The sequence below is a fragment of the Vigna unguiculata genome, chromosome 1, assembly GCF_037176805.1.
Source record: "Vigna unguiculata cultivar grain cowpea cultivar isolate G323 ecotype 2 chromosome 1, ASM3717680v1, whole genome shotgun sequence".
NCBI lineage: Eukaryota > Viridiplantae > Streptophyta > Magnoliopsida > Fabales > Fabaceae > Vigna > Vigna unguiculata.
The window spans coordinates 269248-277500 of NC_140792.1; positions in this window are offsets into that span (position 1 = coordinate 269248).

Consider the following 8253-nt stretch of genomic DNA (forward strand, 5'->3'; position numbering starts at 1 on the left):
CGATTTTATCCATAACTTTTAGGCAATGCATTTTAAGTGTTGTTTATTACTTAGACAACATTTTTTGAAATGTTGTCATACGTAAAGTTCATACTCCTTTACTTGTTTATCTTTTAGACAACACTTTTCTGATGTGACAAAAAAAAATATTAGACAAAACTTTATATATTGTTGACATACCTCTTAATTCCATAAAAACACATATTTGATAATATTTTTAAATTTTTTTGCTCATCTATTACTTTTCCTTTCTAACCAAGATGACCTTGGCGAGTTTATATAAACATTTAAGCTCTAATGACTTCTTCTCCAACATTTTTCCCAACCTCTATGTGAATAGAAAATTAATGTTTTTCCCTGTTGGGAATCTCATTTTAAAATCTAACATAACAAAATTCTTAAAACCTCATTATAATGGCAATACACCTATCAAAGAAAAAAGCATTTGTTTGAATCTACGTTCACATATCAATACCATATACTGACAATATAATTTGCATTAGATACAGAAGAATAGAGAGAAACAATTAATATAATACCAATTCAACTCAAACTCTACAAATTTTATTTGTCTTATTTTGTTCATATAATTTTGCTTTCTCTTATCGATTACATTTTTTTTTTCACTAATGCTCTATATTTTGAACAAGAAAATTATACTATCAATATACCAAAAAAGAGTTCTAACCAATATGCGAATACATTATCAATTTAATCAACAAAATTTGTTTTTCACCATAAGTATATTATCTGTAGTATGCATTTTTTTCGATGGTAATTAAATAGCAATTCAATTGATTCAAATTTCACATAAAAAATGCAGTAACAATATTGACACAATAAACTTGTTCTTTCGTATATATATTTGTATATATGTTCAATTTTAAGCATCAACTTGGAAACTTGAACTAACCTAATTCAAATGTTGTATATTATACCAAGTTAGCTAGTTATCTATATAAGATGGTCAACAACTTGGACTAAAATAAAAATAATTATTTTATTAATATTATCTTTTAAGTGATTATTTGTTTAATTTAATCATTTTCTAGATTTGACTGTTTGTTTAAACTTAATCATTATTGATGAAAATTAATTATAGTAAAATTATAAAAAATATTTGTATCTAATTTTATAATTATAATTATAATAATAACAATAATTATAATTTTTATTTTTTATTATCATAAAAAAATTAAATACAATGTTTTTACTAGTTTATATAAAAATTTTGGGATTACTCTTTTGGTTCATATTTTCGTTAAAAAATATCAAGTTGGTCCTCGAGTTTTTTTTTATCTGAATTTGGTCACGAATATTGAAAAAATGATGCAATTTGATTTTTTTTCGTCAAATTTTTTGAATCAGATCAAGATTTTTTCATCAAAACTAAAGATGGTTTATTTTTTGGTGTAATTGACATAATCTTAATGTCAATTTTGATGAAAAATCCTTACTTTAAGAAATTTAACGAAATGATCAAACTACATCAATTTTTAAAAAATCGGAACTAAATTGAGACTAAAAAAATAGAGGACCGATTTGACATTAAAAAAAATGAACCAAAAGAGTAATTCAACCAACATTTTGAAACCCCCAAATTTTGGTTGAAGATCCGTCACTACAAGTGGGTAACACTAGTACCACTTTGGTTGATTGTTGTTTAGTTCTAGAAAAATTTTCATGACATTGAATTTTCTCTGAGAGAATGAATTTGCCAATTTTTATTGTTCAAGTTAAACTAACTTTATTTTAATTATCTTTCCATGGGCAGGCTTGTTGATTTTGTTTCTATTTTAACCTATTGAAGCAAAAGCTCTAGTGTAAATGTGGTTAGAGGTTGAGAGCTTTATATTACTGGCAATATTTTAGCCCCATATATGCCAAGGTAGGCCTTGCAATCTGTCCTACAAATGACAATATAGATGATGTTTTTATTGTTGCAAACTGTTGATATTGCAAAACTTGAAGTTAATGAAATCAATGTTACACCAAAATTTTGAGTTTTGTTTTTGGCATCTCGCTTCATAGTATGAAATTTGTATCCATCAATGAGGCAACCAGAAAACCTCTTTGTCATATTATTTAGTCCTCTGAAGAACTCGTTAATTTGATATGACACGTCATCTTTCAAAGCTCGAGTTTTGAACCATTCACTAAATTCTGAACTTTGAGTTTTGGCTTTCAACTACTTTCCTTTTTTAGTTTGCATATTAACACTCTCATCAAAATCTTTACAAAAAAACATCAATATATGATCAGTTATAACTACAAGTTTATATGATGATAAAAAAGACAAGGAATTGTTATTATACCTAATGTAAATGTCAAATTCATCATAATGGGATAAGAGGTATCAATAAGCTTGAGCTTTCGATGTCAAATATATAGAAAATGATTTAGGTTACTTTTCCCCTCTATAGGGTGACGAAGACTTGAGAAATAATCAATTTGATCTACTTCACATAAATCATTGTGGTCATAATTGTGACTTTCTCTGTTGTTTCTCACCTTCATACAAATATCTTGAGCAAAAAGTTAAAGTTTTTTTTTTTCTTCTGTCAAATACCCTTCAACAATAGAACCTTTTGGATATGCTTTATTGTGAACATAACTCTTTACTCTACATAAATATCTTTCAATAGGATACATCCACCAAAATTGAGTGGGGCTACCTAATCTCACTTCATTTTGCAAATGAATAGGCAAGTGAACCATTATGGCAAAAAACTAGATGGAAAAATAATTTATAACTAACAAAGTATTTATACTACTGCTTTGAAGTAATCCATATCTTGCAATTGTACTTTAGACATATATAATGAAAGAATGACCTTAAACAAATTAGAAGTTCAATCATTGTATCAGGCATACTGTTTTTTATTGCCATTGGTAGTAAGTAATGTAAAACGAAATGTGCATCATGACTCTTATAACTAGACATTTTCCTATTATTAGCATGCACCCACTTTGAAATATTTAATGCGTTTAATTAGAATAATTTGACTCTTAAAAACACCACATAAGGTAGATTTCTCATGAGCATTCATTGAAAAATAGGCTCGTGAAAACTCTAACTGACCTTTATCAATCTTCGTTGGATGGAGATCCTTTCTTATTCCCTTTATTCTGCAAATCATGATGACATTAACATGATTCCTTGTTTTCCCTTGAATATCCTAAACAATCCCTAAAATATAGAGATGACAATGCTTTTTGGCCCGCCCTGCATTTGCCCTTGAAAAGTGGGTTAGGCTGGCCCACTCCGCATAAGAAATGTGGACAAATTTCTATGATCCACATAAGAAATTATTTATTTTGTATTTTTTTCACTAAGGTGTAGGATTTTAATAACCTTATTTTTATTTAAATAAATTCGTAAAAATAAAAAAAAATTCTATAAGCCTATTTCTTAAAAAAATTCAAAATTTATAATTCCTAATTTTTAAGTACAAGTATGTTGAAAATAAAAATCACTTTGATCTAGATTAGAACAAGGGCAAAAACGTGAACAATAATAAAGTTGTTTTTGGATGGACTAGAGTAAAAACTCTAATGAGAAACTTGCTTATAAGAAACACACACAATGTATTGTGTTAGTGCAACTGGATTTGAGAGATTTAAGTCAATGTGGGCAATGCAGGTCGGCCCGTCGTTGGCCTGCGAGAGCCGCAATTTAGGCGGGATGGACCTAAACGGTCCAGCGGGCTAAAATACTTAGCCCGCCCCACACTTTTTATTGTAGGCCTACAGGCTTGCCCGTTCCGCATTGCCATTCCTAATAAAATACTATGACACATGTTTTCTCAATGTGAATCACGTCAAAATTATGACAATTTATTTGTCACTCAGTAAGAAGTAAAAAAGATTGATCTCTTTTTCCATGGACCATTACTTACCCTTTTTCTATTATTTCCAAATTCATTGATGAAATCTTCTAATATCTCCAAAAATTTTGTCCATTCTAACATGTGTGGTGTAGACCTACGTTCTTTTTTTTCCATTGAAAGACTTCGTATTGCATCTCCAAGGGTGGCTTATTGGTAAAAAAACATGATGGTCCATATAGCACATATTATGGTTAACCTTCAAATAAGATGAAATATTATTGTCATAATTGCAATAAGCACAAGTTAATATTCCTTTGCTGCTCCAACCAGACAACATAACATATTCAGGATAGTCACTAATAGTCCATAGAAGAGCTACGTGCATTTGAAATGTTTCATTTTCTGAAGCATTATATGTCTTTACTCCTAACTCCCATAAATTTTTTAGCTCCTAAATTAGTGGTTAAAGTTACACATCAATATCATTCCATATTGATTGTGGTCCAAGAATGTTAACAATGATAAAATTGTATATAATGTTAACAATGATAAAATTGTATATTTGAGTTTCCTGCACAATCAAGGTGGAAGGTTGTACACCACCATCATGACAAGCCACATGTTATGTGATATGTTCATGGTCCTAAATGGATTAAAGGCATCACTAGCTAGATTGTGATAGTCAACAGAAAAATGTCCATGAAAGCTATCAAAGATCTTCTATGTTTCACCATAAGTTTGATGTCTCTTTTTTTCATCCTTTGATCGTTCTTGTTCATGTCACCTCATTGACTTAGTAGTATTTGAACACATAAAGAGTCTTTGAAGTTTAGAAATCAATGGAAAGTATTGCAATACTTTGACAAGACCTTTATGTTCATATTTTAGCCCATCAACCTTAGAATTTAGGAAATTCCTTCCATAGTGAAGATTTACAAATACTTCAAACATCTATATTCTCATTCTTTTTCCAAAATAACATGCAATCTTTTGGACATGCATGAATCATTATAATTAAGACCTAAATCAGTAATCATATTCTTTGTTTTATTAAAAGATATGGTAATATTCAAGTAAGGCATGACCTCTTTTAGTAACTTAAGAGATGATTAGTGAATGAAGAATTGCTCTAATCATAACGACACTTCAATAAATAGAGATGAATGATGAAAGATAAAGTGGAGAAAGTTTCACATCTAATGTAGAATTCTTGATTTGCGTCATTAATCAATTAGTAGAGCTTTCTAGCTTCACCATTAGGACATCTATGTCTTCTTTTGCTTCTACTATATTAATACAAAGATAATGATACTTTAACCCACTTTTTTTTACTCACTTTTAACCCACTACTCTCATCACCCTTAGATCATCATATCACATCACTACAAAAAGTTAAAATAGATAATCTAAAGGTGATAAGAGTGATAGGTTAAAATTTGGCCAAAAAAAATAGGTTAAAATATCATTATTCTTAATAAAATAAAACATTAATATCATTGTGTGAATCGTCATTATCTACCATGTCATATCTTTACTAGTACGCAAAGATATATTTTCTCAATGACAAACCCAAGGATCATACCCTTTTAGAAATTTCATGGCTAAATAGTCATAAATCATGTGTCAGTCTTGTCTAAATACAATTTTATATTTAGCACATGGACATAAAATCTCATGTCATTGGTGTCTTCCTCTAGTAATTATATACAACACTGTACCTTGAAAATTTAGTTCACTACTGTAAAAAATAGTTTCATTATGAAATTAATAATCGAAAAGTATTGCATGAATGGTAAAGGAAATAACATATACGATTTTAAAATATAAAAAAGGTTGTTTACTCAAAGTTTATCTGTTCTTTCTCTATGACTTCGCCCACTTTAGGCAAAACATAAACTGTTTGGTGTCTAGTTGTCCTATCTCTCCTATGACAAAGACACTATTATTCTAATCTTTTAATTTTGATTTTAATTTTTTAAAAGAACAATTACTTTAGCTGGTGTTAGATTTAAATAATAAGATCACAAACACTCACTACTTGATGCTATATTACTCTTGAATTTATAGGATATTCATTACTCTTGAATTTAGAGAATATTCAGTAGCGAAAATGTTTCTTACTTTTATTTTGTTTTCTATTTGTACTAAAATGCGAAAGTATTTTACTTTTTACTTTTAGTTTTACTAAATCGTGCATACATTTAAAAAGAAAATAGAAAATAATTTAAAATTAAATGGAAATGAAAAACATTATTTTTACCAATCTATGTTTTTTTTTTCAAAACATTATATGTAACTATCATTTACTCTTCAAAAAATATAATATGAAATTAAAGAAAAGTTTATTACCTAAAATAAAAATCTCTCAGTCTGTGATTGAGAGATTAAGGCTCTGATCGTATCAAAGGATTGATTTAATACACTGATTCACGACGGCGGATTATAAAAAAAAGTTGTGTGCGTTTTAGAGGATTTGCACAGATGGATGAAGATGAATTTGCGGGATTCCATTCAAAACACATCCTTCGGTTTAGTGAAGATTTGAGAGAATGAGGAATAAATTTACTTTTATATCCTCACCTCTTAACAGCTAAATATGATTCTTTTATATATATATATATATATATATATATATATATATATATAATTAATAATAATTTTAAATAATAGTAGTTATTATAAAAATAATAATAATAATTTAATAATATTTTTTTAAAATTTAATATTTTTAACTAATTTATTATTTCATATATTTTTATCATCAAGGTATTTTAATAATTTTCAAATTTTATCTATTATAACTTTTTATTTTATCTTTCACATCACTCAAATCACTCACTAACTCTCACAAAATTTATCTTCAAATCCATTCACTTCACCCTCTAAATCCACTCAAAGAAACACACATATTCATCCACACAAATCAATACAAATTCATCTTCACACTCTCCTCCAAATTCATCTTCTCAAGTGAACAGAGCCTAAGTGAGTTTACTGTAATATAGAAACTTAGTCCACTATGTGAGAAATACGGCGTATCCTTTGTAATTGTCTCCTAGGTTTGTCTTATAATATATATCCAGTGACATACTAACTTTTTTTTCTCATTTCAAATAATGTTGTCTCATTTACATGTTTCTGGTTGATAATGTTTTGTGATAATGTTAGAGTGGGAAATTGAGTGCAGAAGCGTTGGTGTGTGGGTGGTGGAAATAATGGAAGGTGTAGGCAGTGATTTAGTGGTATAATGATAATGATATTAGGTGCAGAAATGAACCGACCAAATACGAGGCTTGTAAATAAAATTGTTAATGTTTCTTCTCAAATCCAAACCCAAATTGGTGCCAATCGCTATCCATCTTTTGTTTCTTCTCACCTCACTATGTATGTATGCATGCATACATGCATGGACCCCACCCACTCATCACTTTTCATTTAAACTTTGAACCACCTTCCCATATGCTTCTTCCTCTCTCACTCCTTTTAAAACTCTCGTATTTATTCATAAAACTCAATTATCACTAACAAAATCAAGGGAATTTCTTCCTCCACCCCTATATTTTCTTATTGCACCCCATAATCAAGTTAAAAAGTCAAATTTCTCCTCTTCTTCCGTTCTCCTTCCCCAAACACCTCCATACAATCTCCACCTCCACGCCATCTTCTTCTTTCACCTCCATCTTCACCCTATCTTCTTCTTCCACCTCCAACCCCATCCTATCTTCTCTCACCACCATCTCCATTTCCATCTTCACCTCCATCCCATTTTCTCCTTCAACCTCCAACTCCACTCCATCATCTTCTTCCACATCCACCCTAGAAAACATTCACGAGTGTCCAATAAAACAAATACAAATATATAATAATATGAAATGTAAGGAAGAAAACAGGAATCAATGATAAAAAATGTGAAATGTAAGTTTCAGATTTCACAATCCAGAATATCTATCAATTGTATAATCCGGAACTATAATTATAGCAGGAATACATTTGGACTTTTAAAAAATATGGTGCAAGAAGAAATTCCTCAATATAAAAAAACATCTAACGTTATCCTAGCAATTCAACAGAGCTCACTCCATTGGAATAAAAACTACTAAAGCATTTCTTGCTATACCCTTTTTTTTCTTCCTTCACCCCCATAAATTGTTTTATCTTACCCCTGAATAAAATATATTAAAAGTCATCAATTTCTTTCCTCTTTCTTCGCATGGATGTCCCTCTTGACTTTTAGGCTGCCATCTCCATCATTTTCCTCACCCATCACCAATTTCATCTTCATCATTTTTACACAACTATTTTTGGATTGGCAAATCTGGAATGCACTCTCGTATCCGGTAATGCATACTGGATTGTTCAATCCAGAACTAAATTTTTGGATTGGTCAATCTGGTGCGATTACTGAATTCGAAAGTGTATACCA